Source organism: Rhinolophus sinicus, linkage group LG01, assembly GCF_036562045.2.
Source record: "Rhinolophus sinicus isolate RSC01 linkage group LG01, ASM3656204v1, whole genome shotgun sequence".
NCBI lineage: Eukaryota > Metazoa > Chordata > Mammalia > Chiroptera > Rhinolophidae > Rhinolophus > Rhinolophus sinicus.
The window spans coordinates 162,250,649-162,270,672 of NC_133751.1; the positions used below are offsets into that span (position 1 = coordinate 162,250,649).

General features: G+C 37.8%; 1 protein-coding gene across 16 annotated transcripts in view; it reads left to right on the top strand.

The window, feature by feature from the left end:
• OSBPL6 (oxysterol binding protein like 6) overlaps nucleotides 1-20,024 on the top strand; it is a 180,164-nt gene that overhangs the window by 72,729 nt on the left and 87,411 nt on the right. For 9 of the 16 annotated variants that reach the window (XM_019739302.2, XM_019739300.2, XM_074338649.1 and 6 more), the window contains exon 2: nucleotides 10,489-10,674. The exons of 3 other annotated variants lie outside the window; for them this stretch is intronic. The gene's annotated coding sequence lies outside the window, so the exon portion shown is untranslated. Of the gene's footprint in view, nucleotides 1-10,488; nucleotides 10,675-20,024 lie in introns of those variants that run through there. 4 more of the 16 variants (XM_074338569.1, XM_074338654.1, XM_074338655.1 and 1 more) reach the window with 1 other exon arrangement.

Here is a 20,024-nt window from a genome sequence, read left to right on the forward strand (position 1 = left end):
TAGAAATCTAGATGAATTGATACAGTAGAGGACTAAGAAATGGGGCAGCCTCGAATCATTCCATCAAAGGAGCATAAGAGGTAAAGGAGACTGAGAAATTTCTCTTAAAGAGAAATGAGGTCAGAGTTATTCAGTTAAGCCATATATGAAAAACATACAGATTATACAAATCTTATACTGTTGAGGGTCTATTTTATCACTTCAAAACATTGTGTAATTTATGGCAGTGCCACTGATAGTGTTTACCTCATTTGTTAAGAAATTTTTAATATTATTTTGACCTGAATTTGTACATGGCAGACACGTTTTTGCTTTAAAAGAATACATATAATAGTTATTTTAAAGGTGTGTAAATTAAAACATTTAGAGTCTCTTGCTCCCTGCCCCAAGGATTCAGTTGCCATTCCAGTAATCCAAGAGACACCAGCAATGTGATATTGGAGACTGAATGTTCCAAATGTCATTGATAGAAAAGCCGTATCAGGTAGAGCACTCAACAGAAAATTTCCCATCAGCCCGACACTGAGTCAAGACATCCCTGTAAGAGTGTTCTTTCATCTGGGTTTAGGATTTAGGTCATCTATTCTTTCAGGATTTAGGGGTTAGGAAAATTACGTATGTTTAGGAGTGCCTATTCAAACTCATTAATGTAACAGTTTGTGAACTGAGTAGGCAGAGAAATGCTGTCTATGAACATAGGACTACAGACAGTGGACAGCTGCTTAGTGGTCTGGTGAGGACACTCTGATGAGCACAGCGCTGGAGCCTCACCCTGAGTGAAATCAGCCTCTCTTCTGTGGAAGCATTTTAAGTAGCGCCATCCAAGTGGCCTGTGGGAGTGGTCCTCACCCAAGCAGTATCAGCCGGCTAGGGCTTAGGGGTTCTTTTATCAAGCTTTCCCTCTCTTGGCATTTGTAAGCCCTGATATCTATCAGATTCTCTGATTTTTACACTTTAGCCTTTGGCTGTTTAGAGTTTAATGCGTATTAGACATGAGATGATGGAAATTATCGCTATATACACATATCTTATGAGCTCTTTATCCAAAGCCCAGAGCGTTTTGAGTCTGTGATAGGAAAAATACAGGACCAGCTATCTTGTGATTTCTCTGACTTGGAAGTGTATTATTATGAGTTCCATGAGTGGGAAGGAAGCTTTTAAAGCACTGTTGTTAGTAGTTGTTGGCAAATCACTGGGTGGTAAATGTAAGTGTTGGTTTTGTGCCCCAGGAGTAGCATGAAAATTCTCATCTCTCAACTTGCTTCACAAGAAAACAAGTCTTCTTGCACATCTTTTGAACTGAAGCCTTTTTTCAGCAAGGTTCGTCTGAGTGCATGTTCCTGCCCATTTGGTTGCCGTGATCAGTCACAATGAGCTTTAGCACACTTTAGGGTCCATCTGGCACACTTTAGCAAAGAGTATGAGCACCTGCCATGTGCACATGTGCCCGTGGTGCCGTCAGGCTTACAAAGATGGGGCAGGTGTGGAAGACGCCCTCAAAGAGTGTTCAGTATTGGGAAGAAAAGATACATGTGTCCAAAACTCTGATCAAAATGGACTGAGGAGAGTCTAACAGGTGCTGGGCGAGGACTATGGAAGTTAACAACCTGGAGCATTGCTTCTAGCTGAGCCATAGGAAATGGCTTCATGTCATCCACACAGGATCTTAAAGTAAGGATGGGATTTGGACTTTGGAGATGTAACTGGAAGACTGTTCTAGTTAGAAGAAACACATAGAATAGGCACAGTGGGTATGTTTGGGGAAGTGCAAGAAGTTCTGTTTGGTTGAAGATTTCAAGAAGCCTATCATGAAACATAAAGTCGGAAAGTTAATTGGGGTTAGATCATGGAGGACCTTTAATACTGGCATAAGGAATTTGGGTTTTATTCTCTTTTCTTCATTTCAAACGTTAACCAAGTGTTTTAACTTAAGATCTGATTATTAAGTACATTTATTAATAAAGAGCAAAGTGATCATTTTGGCAGTTTGCTGGGGAACAAAAAATACTGTTATACAACTGCAATGTTTGTGGTCTGGGTCAAAACGGCTGTTTTTTGGCAGCAAGTTTTCTCCAGAGTCATTGCCAAATAGATCGCATAATCTTGTCACTCAGATGGAAGTCTGCTACATCACTACATCATGTACTTATTTTGATTTCTTCTTAAGTTCAGTGATATTAGGATCTACGTTTCACAGCTTTTTTTTTTTTTTTTTTTGGCTAGGTAGGTGGTGCTAAAATGCCTGATCCCCCATTTCTCTGACAAACAAGCTAGTTTGTTTGAAAGCTGAGTCATTACGCTCCTTTATCTTTCTTCCCAATTTTCTACTTAGCATTTTCCTTCCATATTGGGCACTTTGTACGCATTGATTTGCTGCCCAGGGAAGAGCAGGTCTGGTTTTTTGTTTTTGTTTTTCCCCTATTCAAAGGGATGATTTTAATGTACTCTGTGGTATGCTTTGGAAATGCTCTGAGCTGATATTTTTAGCAATTGGAAGCTAATCGGAGAAAAATCTGAATTTTATCAGCTAGGTTTTAAATACTTTCCAGTTGATGAAAACAGGGAACAGGGCATCTTTGTTAGTATTCTCTGGCTAATTAACTCAGCTAACTAAAACTTGAGGCTTTTGTGGCAAGGTCAGTTGGTTTTGCTTTGTGGTTATCTCTTGGAACCTCTAGGCCTGGCCATTGATTTCAATAAATAATTATAGTAGTAGCAAGCACTTACGTAGTTTCAAGTGCAACTGAAAACACTCATAAAAGAGGACTTCCAGAACTGCTTCAGAAAGTGGCAAGAATGCTGGGATAAGTGTGTTTGAAGAGAGGGGGAGTATTTTGAGGGACATTAATGGCAATGCGTCTTTTACTGTAATTTTTTTAAATTTAAACATTCACTGTATTTTTTTATCACACCTCATCATACATATAAACTCATTTAATCCGCTAGAATAATCCTAAAGGGTAGGTACTGTTACTGTCTCCATCTTTATAGATCCTGAAACTGAGGCATTGATAAGCTATGTAACTAGCCCAGGTTTCCATTACAGGTAATTGACCGAGCCAGGATTCAAAGCCAGGCAGTTAGGCTCCAGGGTCTTTACTTTTAACCTCATTAAAATCCAGAAACACCAATAAGGATATCCCTAGACTTAAGTAAACACAATACCTGTCTAAATATTTAAAGCTATTTATTTTGTAAAGTATGAAGCTTTGAACTTAAGAATTTTCAGGCCAGTGTTATAATACACAGACACCAGAAATCTATTTAGCATCTTTTGTTGTTCACACATAGTTGTATACCCTTACTAGGCAAGTCTACACAGAGGTGACATTTGAGACTGAGCCAGGATTTAAAGGATGCTCAAGTGTTTGACAGGATGAGAAGGGCATTCCGGGGAGAAGGAACAACATATACAAACGCTAAGAGGTGAAATGGCATTCCGTGTGCTTATTTGGAGAAAAAGACGATGTTCACTATATCTGAAACAGAGGGTAGAAGATAAGAGTGACTGAGATGCAATTTAAGATTTCAGATTGTACCCTGCTGTGCAATTTAAAAGTTGCCCTGTTAGTGTTCCTTGACCTTTTCTTGATCAAAGACACACACAAATGTTTGTGTCTGATTTTAGAGGTTTCCCAGGGACTCTGAAGCTCGCTTATAGGTCCGTAGTCCCCTTTCCTCCAAGCAGTAGAGAATAAGGGTGAACAAAGAATATATGATCAACATATGTTTTAAGAAATATGTCTCTAATGAAAATGAAAGATGGCTTGGATGAGAGAATGATTGGAAGCAGAGAAATCAGGGGACAGATATCAATCTACGCCAGAGATTGCTATGATTTCGAACAGAGAGCAATGTCTAGGGAAGATATTTGGGGCGTAGCAGTGAGAAGACTTGGGGTGAGTTGAATGGGAAGGTTGCAAATGAAATGGTTAAAAGTAAAACTAGTTTCTAGCTTGGTTTAGGGATAGATAGTGATGTCATTAACTAAAAAAGGATAGATAGTGATGTCATTAACTAAAAAAGGATAGATAGTGATGTCATTAACTAAAAAAGGATAGATAGTGATGTCATTAACTACTACAGAAGACAAGAGAAGAAAGGGGCAAGGGTAGAAAGTGATGGGCGTGATCTTCAGACTCACTGAGTCTCAGGAGCCCGTGATATGAGTATATTCCAATGGAAATGTCCAGTAGACAGTTGGAAATGCCGTCAGGAAAAGAAGTCAGCGTTGGAGAGAGAGGTTTAGCAGTCTCTAGCAAATGGTAGGTTGAAGCCCTCGGAGTGAGACAGGGTCACCCAGGGAAGCCTAGAAGGAGAAAAGCTTAGAAGGGCAAAGGAGGAGTATTCGATAAAGTTGGTTGGAAAGAAGAGTTGGGGAAGCAGCAGCAGCATGAAAGCATACCTGTGTGCTGGGCCTGGTCTGCACACTTTACACGCATTAACTTTCCGAATCCTCAAACACCTTCATGAAAGAGCTGCGTTTTACGAGGACTCTCAGACAGAGGGAGGTAAAGTAACTCGCACAAGTCACAGAGCAAGTGAGTCGCTTTCAATGGTAAATTAGCGGTAGCATCATTAAGCTGATGTAATTGAGTTAAGATAGTTTTTGTCATAAGTCTTTTATAGATTTAAGTATAGATTGGTAAGCTTTGAAGATAATATTCCTCACTTTCCCCCTGCTCTAGCAATTAAATACAGTATGATCATCAGAACTAATGAAGGAGGTATGATCTGAGACTCATAGATTTCCAAATCCCCTGGCTTGCTTTCATCTGAATATTCTGTCAAGATTCATACATTTCTTAAACGTTTTTTGTTTAATAGGTTAAGCTTTTCTTGAAGTTTTCTCCCAATTAATGAGCATTTTTGGCATTAGTTGGAGTACTTCCTGAAATGATTTCATGTGTCATATTTTTATATTTCCTCTTAGAATATATGTTGGGCTCTCTTGGAAGTGATCTGAGACGTCAGAAACTCTACATTCTCTTTTTAATTTACCCTAAACTTCTCTTGTCTCCTTGAATCCATCACTTCCTTAGAACTATGTCATTTTGTTTTTCCTTTTATCTCTCTACTAGCAGTGGAGATTTTCTTTGGAGCCCACTTTCTCAGAGTCATTTTTTTAATCACTTCATCAGAGTTATGCGCATTGAGGCATGAAGAACCATGAAACCGCACCAAGTTGCCACAGCTGGGCTGTCAGCTAGGGCAGGGGTCAGCAAACTATAGTCCAAGGGCCAAATGTGGCCACCACTTCTTTATAAATAAAGTTTTTGGGTTTTTTTTAACACAACCGTGCTTATTCATTTACTTATTGTCTGTGGCTACTTTTCTGCTCCAACAGCAGAGCTGAGCAGTTACATCACGTGGTAGACTGCATGGATCACAAAACTTAAAATAATTACTGAACTGGATCTTCACAGAACAAGGTTGCTGACTCCTGCTCTATAGCATATTACTTTCAGAAAATTAGGGTATGTCCTAAGCTTGTTTCCAGTACTTTAGGGTTAATGGCGTTCTTCTTTAAAATAAAATTGTATTCAACTGAGTAATAAACCGAGTGATTTCTGTAATATTTGTTCTTTGGATATAAAACAAAGTTTCCAAGGGAATAATAAAATTGTAGACTCCTTTAAGTAATCTATAATCAGAATTCTTACCTGTATAATCAGTCATCTGAATTTTTGTCAGTATTAGCAACACTGTTTAATTTGGGGGAAAAAAATTCCTTTGAATGGTTAGTAGATGTCAGATCTTTCTTTGTACTCAGTCTTTGGGATTTGGAGAAATAACTATCTCTACCCTCAGAGAAAAACCTGTCAATTTGAACCAACTTAGATACAAATAAATCTGAAAAAATTGGTCTAGATCATAGATATATAACAGACTGAGAAAAATATGTTTTGTGTTGAATAAGTTCTTTTAGTTTATTAGCACGTTGACCATATCTTATATTCCTTGAATTATGTTTCTGAAAAAAAGGAATGTGCTTTATTTCCTGTTATTCTGGTAAGATAAGAAATATGTGAGGCCAAATAGGATCACATTCTGCCCTGTCAAATATAAGTTGTTCACTTGTCCCTCCTGGATGCCCAATTTCCCAGGTAGCTGCTCTGCCCTTCCTTTTGAGCTGCTAATGTCTTCCAAGGTCTTCTCTTGCCTCTGGGTTCTCTTTCCTCCTGTTTGTTCTCTGGGATCTGCCTCCCTGATGCAAAACCACGGGACTCCCCTGCTCTGAACTCCACTCCTGTTTTCTACAGCCTATCCAGTGAAAGCTGCTCTTTCACCAGCATTTAAGATAGACCTTCCACACTGTTCCAAACCTCCTGTCTGCCATTCTTTTCCCCACTCCTTTTTTGTACCCTAAACTCTGGATACCAGAACTATAGTCTACACTTTCCCACATCTTGGATCTCATACACTTTTCCTCACTGTTTAAAATCCTTTATCCATCTCTGCTTTTCAATTTCTGCCTGAATCGACTCTTCTTTCAAACTCCTCTTTTGAGCATCTTCCTCTGATCTGTTTCCCACCCAACTCACAAACTCCAAGCTAGAATTAATATTTTCATGCCATGAACATCCAGGGCACATTTTCTGCTTTTGTAAAAAGTAAAAAGATTATTTATGTACCTTTTCCTGTTATGTATGGCTAAATTCTAAATTTCTTAAGGGAAGAGCTTTGTTCTTGTTGAGTGTTTGTTATATTTCTATATCTTCTTTAGCATCTGGTTTTAATGTTTGTGTATAATAACTGCACAATTGTTGAGTGGATGAATCAATCCATGCTTAATGGCAGATATGAAAACTCTGATATGAGTATGTTATTTTAGCTGATGAATTTTAATTCTTTGTTATATGGTAGCACTAATGAGATTAGATAAATTTCCAAGTTAAAAATCTGCTCTTTAGTTAGTGAGAAGAAGCCACAGTAGTTGTTAAGCAAAAGTGACTGGAGTTTGTGTTTTTCATCTTCAGAAAGTTATCCCAGCACAACCTGTTTCCATAAACTCTATTGGGTTATAACACTACAACTGTATTCTCCAAGGATTAAGACACAGTGTAGAAATTCTTAGTGTACTTGGGATTATCATAGGTACGAAGAGAAAAATCAATTTCTTTTCTAAACATTGCTGTCAGTGGAAAAAGCAAAGTAATTGTCTTTTCATCAACTAAGGTATTTAGTGGCGACAGTAGACAAAGCAAACAAGATAATGAAGAAATGTCTAGTACCATTTCTTGGGCTACAGTTTTCTGGAAAAGCAATTTAGGATGTTTAACCCTAAATTAAGGCCAGTCCTTCATGGAAATAAAGTGGGCATTGAGTCAGTCATGGGACATATAACATACAGAAAATAGTCAGAAGTGTCTCATCTCTTATTTTTGTTGTTAGATGGACTTTGCTGTGTAGACTGCTAACTTTGTAAACTATTCTTCTGGTTATTCTGGTTGTCTTTACTGTTTTTACCATTTTAGGAATCTTTCCTTTAGTATTTTACAGAGTGATGGAGCTTGTTTTATCTTGTCTCCGTTTGGCATTCTATGCATTAACTTAGCAGCTACCCGGGACAGTCTAAGCTTTGGTAGAATACATCATATGCTCTGGGAGGCTTGAATAAGAAGTGAGTGGAATGTGTGGGGAGTGTACTGGACAAGAATATGGTATATAGTGGGCAAAATTCAGGCTGTGGGAGGATTAGTCACACAACTTACAGGAAAAATTCTGATGCAAAGATAATGGATCATTAGCTTCCTGAATGAGCCATTCAGAAAGAACCATTGCCAAATCACTAACCTTACCAGATGAGATTTTGTAGAGACTCCTTCCTGAGTACAGGTTGGTGTGGGAGACTTTGTTCAAATCCTGCAAAGGGTATCGTTAAATGAGAGCATGATTCCTTTTGCGTGGATTGATAAAAACCAGGAACAATTTTTTTTAAATTAGTTTCAGTTACAGTTTTAAAAGGAAACAGCCTCTTCCCCTCTCTGAGTTTATTTCTTAATGAGAGCTGTAAGACTTAATCTTCAATGTGTGTTGTCACAAGGTGTAATCAGACCTGAACTTTATAAGCGTAGCACTTTGGACTTCTGCCCTGCGTGCAGTTTACATGCAAGGTAAAACAAGACCCTGTACAGTTTCTTAATTGAAATAAAGTTTAGTTGCCACGTGATCAACTTCCTTGTTGTTTAATAATATTTAATATATTAGTCGCTTAGAAATTTGAATGTGACTGTATAAAACTTGGCCTAATCAAGTTTTTGAAGCGGAATTAAAATACATATTCCTAACATTTCTGGCTTCAGTATCTATCAGGGATAATTGGTTATATCTGAACCATGTATTGATAGAGTGGTAACTTTAAATGCAGAGTAGTCAGCCCCCGAAGGTTATGGAAGGCGTTACATTTTATCATGGTTGTCTGGTTTGAAAGTTGCGTTGAAAGACCGTATAAATATTAATGCTAGTCTAAGAACAAGCCAAAACGCTTATTCCATGACATTGCACACTGTGTGAAAATACACACTTCTGTGCAAAATGAGCAATGATAGATTCATTTCTTACAAAGCATATATAAATAGAAACATAAATTTCACATTTGAACTCTCACACTTACTGTGTGCAGGGAACTAAGTTGCGGTCCCTGCTTTCCAGAGTTGACACTATCTGGTAGGGGAGATAAAAGGTGTAAGAAGCATATACGACCAGGACCACCTCACACCAGTAGAATTGACCAAAGTACCAGGTGGGAGGAGAAGCTGCTTCTTTCTAACCAGGAAGATCAAGGAAGGAGTTGGGAGTTGTGGTTTTTGAGCTGGATTTTGAAGGACGTATAGGCAAAGACTATGGGGAAACAGATGACTGAAGTGGAAAAATGCTTCTTGGGCCAATGTCAAATTGACAGAGGCTATAGACAAGACACCCACAGTGTTTGTAATGCAGGAGGGAGAGGGAATTCCTTAGGTATGGTTCTCAATATTCACCCTGCCTCCTCCCTCTCCTCTGCTGCCAGATTGGGGGAAATAGAGACGGAGCAGAAGACTTGATCTTAACCCAGGGTCTTCTGTTTTACGTTACCTTCCCACTCGCCATTATAGGATGGCAAGAAGTTAGGGAAAATAAGACTCGGGAAGAGGCATGGCGGTGAGAGTAGGCAAAACGAACTGCAGTTTAGTAGGAAAACTGCAGGGGGCTCTTTACCATATTTTTCTTCCTTCTTTTTCCTTTTTCAGAAGCTCTCTCTCCTTTTCCAAAGCTTGGCAGAGTCCATCATAGAAAAGAGCAAAGGAAAAAGGTGGGTAGGGGAGTTTCAGTAGCTGACCACTCATATTCAGTCTATCTATAATTATATGGGATTAAAGAGCATCGATTGAATAGTGTATGCAGAAAATCAACAGATATAATGCTGAGCATACAATAATAATCTTGATGGACCCTAACCTTAGTTCTTCTATGTCATCATTATAGTCATCAACTAAATATTATTTAGGACCTACGAGATGCACGGACTTGTCTTACAACATAGTAGTAGAGATTAAAAAAGTTTTTTTGTTGTAGAGGTGGAGGGGGATTTAGGATAAATTTTTTTGCAGAAAAATAGTGCTTAAAGGAGCAATCACAGCATAGCACGTTGAGTAGACATAAATCTTTTGCACTTTCATTAAGTTATAATATTTCAGAATATGTGTGTGTGTTTTCCTTCTACATAAGTAAAAAGAGAAAACTAAAACAGTGAAAAAATAAGCTTGAAAAATAATCAAACCTGTAGTTTTTAAAGCTACCTTGTGAAGAAATGCACCTGCTAGGAGGCTGGAAGGTAAAAACTGCTATCACTTTTCAGGGCTAGAGAGTAACTAATTTAGTTTCTATTCTGTATTACTTATCAGGTTTTTCTTTTTTTCCTTAAAATGAACATATTTTATTTTCTCATAAAATGTTTCTTTGCTTTCTGAGAAACTATGTTAAGTTGAAAACTGTTCTTCGATAGTGCAGTCAGATCTTTCTGCTAGAGTATTGTTCTAGGAATTTGGCAACAATTCTACTCTGTTGAGGCAAATTAGAGACTATTAATGTGTCTTTTTTGGGACACTGGTATTGTACATTTATGTGCATATGTGATGAAACCACTTCATATTTAACTGTTTTTAAAAACTGAGATTTACATTTAATTGAGGAGTTAAATGTTTTTCTGGAAAATATACCTGGCCCCTTTTAGAATATATTTGCTATAAATTGAGAGTTTTCTTACTCCAAACTCTGGGTAAGATGTAAATGATGAATGTTACTCACTGTTGAGGAGTTCAATGGTTGCGCCTTTGAGATTACATATGATTGAGTAGAGGTAAAATGCTGAGACACCATTCCTCTGAACTTTCTCCTCGAAAGATAAGTTGGAAGAAATTTTCTGGTTGGCCATAGGCAGTCCCTCCAAGAGACTCTGAAAGTTCTGTGGAGATCTGCAATACGACTGTAATCTCTCTTTTTCAGCTTCTGCCCCTTGCTGCACAACAGCAAGAGAAGGAAAGCAAGGAGCCATTCCTGTCATTTGCCAGATAAGCCAGCAGGGTTAATAGATGGACTGAGTTCCCAGGGAAGACCACAGGCATCTGAGGCTAAACCACTTGGAACAGCGTTTACCTTAAAGCCGACCTAGAACTGAGTCCCAGTTACAAGGTGAGTTGGGAGACAGCCAGCTTAAAATCATAAATGGAGTTAGATTAGGCAGTGCTTAGTAACAGCAAAAGATTAGTGAGCTCTAACCAAATCACAAGAAGTTGTTTCTTTATACCTTTTATGTATATATCAGATCTAAAAATAATACATAGTCATCCTGGTTATGTTTAGCCATCTTAATAAAAAGTTCTCCTGTAATTTTTTAAAGGATAGGAAGTAGAAAAACATGCCAAAGTATTTCTTAAGCTTCTTCTATCTGCAGTTTGGCCTCATGTGGAAATAAGACACTCCCCTTCTGTCTTTGAGTAATGAACCTGCAGACCTGTGCCTAAAATTAGTTGACACGTTATCCTTGCTTTTGTTATAAACACATATGCATACAAACCCACATATGCATGCATACATACATTCTCAAAATGCATTTATTTTTTATAATCTTTCATGGTAAACAGCTAGACAATAGATTGTTTTCTTTTTGCCCATGAGATTGAAATAACTAATATGGAAACAGCAATACTTACTATGAGTTCTTTGTCACTTTTGATATTTGCAGTTGTTATTTTCAGAGCCACTTCATGTATGCTATTTGACATCTTTGGCTCAATGACTTCGGTCTTTACAATGTGAATATATCCCTCCTAGTTATACAAAGCTTTCTGGGAGCATGTGCCACTAGAGATCTTGGGGAGCTTTTATAAGCTGTGTATCCTCTGCTCAAACTCTTATTTGCCCTGGGGCATACGGGGGTGGTGGTGGTGGTGGTGGTGGTGGTGGTGGTGGTGGTGGTGGTGATAGTGATAGTTCAGACATCTGCAATTTGGTAAACACTCCCCAGGTATTCTGATACCATTCCTACCCTCTCCTTGCAGAAGCCAGAGCTCAATAATTTAGTATAATCATTATGTGAGAAGCTTTCTGTTTATTACTGTATTATTTAAAATTGCATTTTAGGGCAGAGCTTGCAAACTGGTGGCCCACAGGGCAAATTTTAGGCTATAATTTTTTTTAACCTGTAAACATTTTCTTTTTTTAATTGAGTTAATTACCAACATTTGATATTCTGGACATTTCACATAGAAAATCAGATGCCTGGCCTCTTTTGGAAGATTAGAAATCTGGTCTTGTTGCTCTTTTAAGGACTGAAGTTTGTTACCTTTTCCCATTCCCTAAGTATTCACCCCAACCAGCCTTCCAGGTTTATGTTCCCTGCCTGGCACCTGTTGGCTTTTGCGTTCAAGATTCCTGCTTTAAGCGTCAGTTTCTTCTCTCCTTACATGAAGTCACTCCCATGTACTTTACACATAATACTCTGTTAGTCTTTACTCTTTTTTGGCATTTTATTATTTTAAAAAATGTGAAGGCTTTGAGAATGCTGGCTTTCTAAAATTGACAGCTGCCAGACTTGTCTATGAAGAAAGAAGCCTTTTCCAAAATCAGATGGTCCAATGTTCTTCTTTAGGAAATCTGATTTGCATAGTGATAAGGTCTGAATTATTCTTTCCAGAACCTGAGGTTGCCATCTCAGAGTCTGAATGTCATAACCTAAGGGTTCCATTGACCTGTTTTGGTCCCAGGAACGTAAAATTGATTCATTGAGTTGGCTTCTTTTTGCATGACACCTGTCAGGATATAGAGTCCATTTTCTAGCCCTTTACTCATCCTACACACCAGAGTGATTCGACAAGCAATGTGCTGTGCCATCTACGTGTACAGAACTTTTGACGTTGAGAAATCTCATCATCAGAATCAGATGTGCCTTCAAGCACAGTGGGTTGTAGTTAATCATAAAACTTCTCTTTCCTCATCTTTGATCATTATATATTATTGGTAACTAAACAGCTTACAGTAGTGTTCCTGTTAATTTGATACTGAAACTTTTTAGTCATGAAAGCATTTCAAATCGCAGGGTCCTTAGGAGCATAGCACTTTTATGTCTGCATTAACTAAGCTCAAACATCAATTATTTGTTCATAGTTTATAAATGGGGGAAGCTGACTCAATCCCAAAACAGTGGTTTTTATCCCAACAACCCATTTAACTTCCAATGGGTAGTGCCTTTATTGAAGCAGATTTCAGGCCTCAGGATATCCATTTTTAATGTTGAAGCAAACAAGAAAGGAGACTGACTGGATTGGATGTTTATTGCGTGTAGTTTACTGTCCTAGTGGCATTACTTTGCTCTATCTCATGGAATCTCTTAGGTCAGTACTGCCTAAGGTCTCCTGATACTTGACTACACGCAAAGATGAAATGTACATGAGTCCCTTTGACTATCAAGTTTAAGTCCATGGAAATAAAGTAACTGGAAATTTGTTTCCACACAGTTGCTAAGTTGTGACTTGACTACACGAGAAAGAAATTAAACTCATCCTTAAAAGGTAAAAGCAGGGATTGCCATCTCATTTCCTTAATGAAGTGTGTTTATTTTTATTCTTCTTTTGTCATAGGAATTAGTGGGTATGCATGTATGCTCAGAAATGCTTTCAGAAAGCCCCTTTATCTTCTGTTTTTGGAGTTCCTGTTATTAGCCTCACATTTCATTTCACTTTACTCCCTGAGGCAAGGATAAATAGACTGAAAAAAAATGGAACCAAAGTAGGGAGTGCTTGGGAGCCATTACTGACATACCAAACAGGTAGGAATGTGGGGAAAAAGGTAAACTCAGTAAATCAGCTATCCAGTCAGCAAATATGGTACATGGTCCAGCAAAAACTGAAAGACAAGAAGAAGTACTGAACCTCAGCATGTCAAGGAAGCTGACATTTACTCCTTTTTATCTGTTTTGAGGATCATGAAATGCCTCCCTCAGGTAATGGAGATGGAGAGAGAATACCCAACAAGAATTGGCAGTGCAGATGCCATTTTACCTGCCCTTTTCATCCTCCTTGACCTTCCCTCCTTTCTTGTCAGGTTGAAGATTGTCTCTTCTGTTCAAGAGGCATCTAATTCAGAAGAGCTGAAGGGTCCAAGAGGGAGATAGCAGACCCGTTAACCAGCCAGCTTATCTTTCCAGGAAAGATGTTTCCTTCTCATCCAGTTGTAAAGAGTGGGAACAAGGGACTTGGGAAGTATTTATCCAACAATAAAGGCTGTGCATTACTGTGTTTCCCCGAAAATAAGACCTAGCCAGACAATCAGCTCTAATGCGTCTTTTGGAGCAAAAATTAATATAAGACCCGGTCTTATTTTGCTATAAGATAAGACCCGGTCTTATATAATATAACATAATGTAAGACCAGGTCTTATATTAATTTTTGTTCCAAAAGATGCATTAGAGCTGATTGTCTATCTAGGTCTTGTTTTCAGGGAAACAGGGTAGACCAGCTCTCCCCTGTACACTGTCTTTCTCAGTCTAGTAGGTGAAGTTTTAGAAAAGTGGTGACCTAAACATCAGAAAGACTTAGGCCAGCTTTGAAAAATAAATTGTATGTCAAATGCATATCCAGTAAAAGTAGAAATGAAGATGTGAAAAAAAACAAAAGAATATTGTTAATGTAAAGGGTATCATATGTAAATAGTAGGGAACAGGGTAATTTTTATTTCTTAAGACTTTTTTTCATTTTTTTGTTGCTTTTTGTTTTTCTTTTAATTTTAAAAAATACCTTTCACTTAGAAAAACTTCAAATTTACACAAAGGTAAAGAGAACAGTATAGTGAACTCCCGTATGTACACACCCAGATTCATTTATCTCTTTCTACTTTTTTTTCTGAAATCATTAGACAGAAGTAAACATTATGTCATATCCACTATACATGCGTCAGTATGCATCTCTTCATATGCACATTTTCCAAAACAAAACCATAATGCCACTGTCACACCTAACAATATGAATGATAATTCTTTGATGTCATTTACCGTTCATTCCGTATTCAAATTTCTTTATTAAATTTTTCAAAATTGTCTTTGGATCTCTGATTCATTTCAGTAGAAAAATGGGATTTAGAAACTACAGTCTCGGCATTAGGGGTTCTTACTCTTAACAGTGTTAGTGTTTCCAGACTTTTTCAGGGCACAGGGTAGGAAATAAATATATTTACAAAATGAAAACATTATGAGCTCATACTGATTTTTCCAAGTTAACTTTATGGAATTTTAATGTTATTTGACTTTATATTTGTACTTCTTTTCTCCTACACTGAAAATCTTGGTTCAAAATAGCATTGCAGAATTTACTTGCTTTATCCTTTAAGCACATGAAATGGTTTTAAATGAATAACTCAACATTAATACTAATAGTTGTCTTATTTTTAAGTGGAGAAAAAATATAGTTTTATTTGCCTCTTATTATTATCATTATTTTTGGTCTTTCAAAATTTATCCATGAGGTCAGAAGATGAATTTTTCCCTCAACTCCATTTTTAGTATTAATTTGGATATGTTTCTTGGGAGTGAGAGTTAGTCTGTTAAGTCCTTAGTTCACTAGATAATTTGAGTTATTTGCAATTCATTACATCATAGGTAGGAAATGTTCCAGAAGTGACAGTGGGATTACTGTACTCTTTAAATGGTGGATCAATCTGTGCTGCATTGGATACATTTATGAGTGTCTATGCTTCATCACAGTGCAGGTTCAGAAACAAAAGAAAGATAAACACTCTAAATGAAACAGAGAGCCTGCAAGTACCCCAGCATTTTTGTCTTCTTGTTTCATTTATTTAACAAATGGTATTTTGGAATGATTTTCCTTTCCCTTGGTGGGTCAAGTGATTACGTACTTTAACTTTGGGACATACTTTATAACATTTGACTCTGGGAGAAATGTAAGTGTTCATAGAGAATATGGGACTAGGTATTCCCTCCCTCCCTCCCTCCCATCCTCCTTCCCTTCTTCCTTTCTTCTTTCCTTCCAGCTATCTATCTATACTTCTTTCTTTTTCCTACAACCAGGTAATTCTTCGACAGTGAAGCTGAGTGCTAGGCAATGGGACAGAAGAAGAAGGCCTGCTCATTCCCCCTTCAGTCTTTTAAATTTTTCACCTGTTTTTCTAAAATGCCTCATTTCCAAACCACCACAAGATTAGAGTCAGTATTTGTGAGTTTTTAAAAATGTGTTTTTACATACTCAAGGATGATTCGTACTTTAATTAGTTTAACTTTGAGGGAGATTTACATTTTCACTTTATTGAGTTTTTACATCAAATGAATAATGCTGGGAAGTATTGAGTACAATGAACCACCAATAGAGATCTACTTTGAAAGGTTTGGCTTTTGGAGAACAAAGTAAAAGAATTTATCAGGAATAAGAATTCTAAATTTTATCCCAGTAAGAAGTGAGTACAAAGATGTTGGGCTACCACAAGGCTTCTACGTCAACTAAGGCTGGTGATAGAATTTTAAAGGTGTGAAATTTCAGAAACTATGACAATGTAAGTAGATTTGTCTTTTTATCATGTGTCTTCTATCACCCCTACTATATCTAAAGTGTTTCTTATTCATGTAGGCATTCGGTCGTTCATTCATTCGTCCAGCAAAGTCTATTGTGTACTTACTCAGTATGCACCAGGCATTATTCTGGGCCCAGGGGTTAGAAGAAGGAGAGCATGAAACATAATGTGTGAAGTCTCCAGGGCTGGACAGTAAACCAATAAACAAATAATGTAACTATAGAGTGAGATAAGCTGTGAAGGAAATGAAGAGAATATTGTGCTAGAAAATGACAGGGTATGTGCTTATTCCAAGGTGACACAAACTGAGAACTGAAGGGTAATTTGCTGACTAAATTTCCATGTTTACAATACTAAATTTGAAAGCACTGTACAGTTTATTTAAACAATACCTACAAATGTGGCATTTGAGTTTATTTCCAAATATCTAGTTTTTTTTAACTGGCACTAGGAAGAGTTAAACTTTAAGATTAAACTCTCTTATTTTGACAGCTTCTGAAAACTGGAGGAAGTCCTAGGTGAAGGTTATATGGGAACTCTCTCTGTTTGTAACTGTTAGGTAAATCTAAAATTATGCCAAAATAAAACATTTAATAGAAAAAACTGGTGAAGAAATATCAAAATTGTTATCAAATCAAGTGCAATGTTGCTTAGATATGGCAAAGATGAGGAAGCCTATTTCCTCAGAGGCAGGGCCTGCAGGGAGAAATGAGGGGTGTTAAGTGATCACTTGAATGCTCTTGCACTCTATCTAGAATTTTGTCCCATCACTCATTTATGGACAAGACTAATTGTGCCATTTCTTAATGCTTCATTTTACCTTCATAAATTTCAGAAACTTAATGAAACTTACAAATAGAGTTAGTTTATATTTTTCCTTTTTAAATTCATGTGTTTTCTTAAAATACTCTTGGACTACTTAGGATGGGATCCTTCAGGTGGAAATTAGCAAATCTTTTTCACATGGAGCTGTTAAGAAGACTGTCATCATAGATAAAAGAATAGAGCCCAACTGGCAATCCTTTCCACCTACAGCCTAGTGACAGGCTGGTTAAAACACGGAGTGCTGAGCCCCACCCTCAGAGTTGTTGATTCATTAACATGGATGAGCTCAAGAATTTCCATTTGGAATAAGTTCCCAGGAGACGTGGTGATCTTGGGACCACTTTTCAGAACTTCAGCAGCAAATAATTAGCACTGGTATTTCCCAAGCTTGGGATTAGGGGAAAAGTAGCTTTATCATTCCAATTCAATTATCAAGTGACATTTTAAACCTTCCTTTGACCTTCCTTTGAATTCCTTAATCTCCCACTTATCCTCTTTGTAACAGCACTTACTAATGACCCAGATGTCTTTTTATTGTTCTTATCTGGTTTCCAGTCCTAAATTCTGTTGCTGTTTTCTCCTGTTGTCACTGTTCTTGTGGGGTTTTACTTTTTTTTGAAGTCCCTTTACTATTGTTTTCATTGCTGTTTTGGAGTGAAATAGATTCTGTATTCAGTCTTCCATTTTTACCCCAATACGAGTGTATGCATTTTCAAGTAATTTTTTCTTTCTTGATTTCCACAAAATCCCATGAGGTAAATTGGGTACAGAAGTATCTTCTCTGCACCGAGGAAGTGATGAGACACAAAATTACATGATCTGCTGAAAAAGAAAGTCTTAAGCTCAAGCTTTTTGATGTCCATTTCTTTGTTAATTGTAATGTACCATGAATATGACTCTCTTTATGGACCTCAAATATGGTTTGTCAGAGCCACCCGGACCTCTGACAAATCAATATCTCAAGAATTTTTAACACTAAAATAGTTTTAATAAGTGTGCTATTTGATGATTCTCCTATATTTATGTGCAGGCTGTATTTTTACTAAGGATAGGCTACAAAATCCATTTAAAGATATGAACCAGTACATTAGTTTCTATTTTGTACATTTTTGTTAAATTATGCTTTTTCCCACCAAAATACTCTTTATCCTTTAATGGAAAATTAGCAAATCTTTGTCATAGGGGCTTTTAATGAAATAGTGTCATAGATCAAATCAATCTCAAAATTGGTACTCCTGAGACTTCAGTGTCCTGAACCTGATCACGGAGGAGGAGGATGCTCTCGTGGGTACACAATATGCCTTCAGGTCTGTTTCCCCTCACAGTCATTTGGACTAGGGGCTCAGAAGAGAACGCGTAATCATAGTAAGCATTTTACACAGATTATTGCGTTTACTTCTCACAACTCCATGAAATAGATATTATTATCCCTGTCTTATAGATTAGGAAACTGAGGCACAGAGAGATTATGTTAATTGCCTGAGGTTTCATAGCTAGGAAATGGCAGAGTTGAGATTGGTTTCAAACCCAAGCATCCAATGGTCTTTTTTTAGTAAAGGAAAATAAAAGGAACAAACACCACAGGGCATATGTAGTGGTGTACTGGTAAATGTTTAAAAATTGGCTTTCAGAAAAAAAGCACTGATTTGCATGGCCTACATACTCCCACCAAGGCCAGTTTCAGGTTCCCGAGAGGCTGTCTCTGAAGGCTCTGCTAGGGAGAGATGCACAGTCGTCTCCTGAGCTGGTGCAAGCCAGCTCCAGCTCACCACTAGAGTGTGCGCAAGTCACCATCCCCCAATTTGAATGCGTTCACAAGGCTGAAGCACCTGAACCCTGGCAGTAGGTCCTCAGTTATTGTCAGCAGTTCCTTCCCTCCCGTAACAATGAATGAGCATAATTGAAACCAATATTTATGCTGACTACCCAACATGAGTTGTGGGCACCCTGATAGGTGGGTAAAGGTCTATATAAACATCGCTGTTCTGAAGGAATGACAGTTTTTAAAAATTCTCCTTTAGGTTCCTAACCATGAAATATCTGTGATTAAGAAGATAATGGCTAGTAAATTAGGTAGGTGGCAAGTGCAGTAATTCTGTGCAGCCAGGCTAACCCATCAGGGGTGTTTGGAAAGAACTATGCTGCTGCCTCTATGCCTAGTCCTCGTGTACAACTTGGTACCAGGGAGAACAGAACCTCATAATGCCCCAGGCCTCTCAAGTACCATTAGCAGCCTGGGGGCTCTTTTTTTAGGACAACCAAGAGGTTTTTCTCTTGGGAATGTTGAACTTTGTCATCTGTTCAGGTGACTACTGAACAGATCATTTGGATGATTTGGGGTTATATTTGGGCAAATATAGTAAAATCAAAGAACTGACATGAGAGAGCTTAGGTACAGGCAGCTTGTGAGCAGTCGACTGTTCTAAATGGGTATGATGGAGGGCTTAAGTCTGAACTAAAACGATAAGCCCAGTAAACAATCTGAGTGGTTTCTGTAGCCCGTGACGTTAGACCACAGTAATGAAAGTGACATAGTCCCCACCCTCAAAGATTGTACAGAATCAATACAATTAAACATAGTGCAGTGCCTGCTCAATAATATATGTGCGCATAAGTATAGAAGTAGTACAGATTGAAGTGACAGTTCTGTCTGGTAGGATAGGAAAGATTTTATAAAGAAGATGAAACCTAAACACAAAATAGTATATTTTGTTATAAAGGTCATAGCTGATAACACAGGGGCTTTTTTTATTGTTATAAAATATACATAAAATTTATAATTTTAACCATTTTTAAGTGTGTAGTTCAGTGGCATTTAATACATTCACTTTGTTCTGTAACCATCATCACTATTGTCTGAATGTCTGTATTCTCTCAAATGTATATGTTGAAATCCATCCCCCAGGGTGATGGTACTAGGAGGTGGGGCCTTTGGGAAGGGATTAGGTCACGAGGGTGGGGCCCTCAGGAATGGAATGCGTGTCCTTATCAAAGAGTCTTCAGAGATATCCTTGCCACCTTCCAAGTGTGAAGACACAGCAACCAGATGGCCATCTAAGGACCAGGAAGCAGGTCCTTACCAGACACTTTATCTGCTGGTACCACGATCCTGGACTTCCCAGCCCTCAAAACTGCAAGAA